Raw genomic sequence first — 538 nt, 5'->3', positions numbered from 1 at the left:
CCAGGGGAAAAGCCCGGGGGGGACACGGAGCAGGTGGGGAGGGAAGAGGGGGGGGGAAATGTGCGTCATGTGTGACTTTAATTTGGTGCTGGGCAGGCAGGGCGGGCAGCTGGGCATCCCTCCAGCTTCCTTCTTCTCCATCCCACACCATGGATGGGCAGCAGCATCTCTTGGTGTCCCTCCTTCCCTTTTTCCTGCCTGGACCAGGGCCTCTTGCCCGAAGCAGGCATTATTTGCCCATAGACCTTACAGAACCATTTTGGGAAAGGGGCAGAAGAGACCCCCCCATTGGAGGTGGTCAAAGAGCGAGGCTCGCTTGCTCCAAAGGCTTTATCCGGCTGTAGGCGATGCTGCTGATCCTTTTCAAGGGTGAAACTGAAAAGCCCTGTGACTTCCCAAAGAGCTGCTTTTTTTTGTAAGAACCTCCCGAGAATCATCTTTGTGGGAACTCTTGGATGAAATCCCCTTTTCATGGTTGTTTGAAAAGGGAGATCACCCCCATGGAGAGTGAAAGCAGGAGAGGAAAACAGGGAAGAGA

Source organism: Pygoscelis adeliae, unplaced genomic scaffold, assembly GCF_000699105.1.
Source record: "Pygoscelis adeliae isolate BGI_AS28 unplaced genomic scaffold, ASM69910v1 Scaffold121, whole genome shotgun sequence".
Lineage (NCBI taxonomy): Eukaryota > Metazoa > Chordata > Aves > Sphenisciformes > Spheniscidae > Pygoscelis > Pygoscelis adeliae.
The sequence above is the reverse complement of the archived record's forward strand: the minus strand, read 5'-3'. Positions refer to the sequence as shown.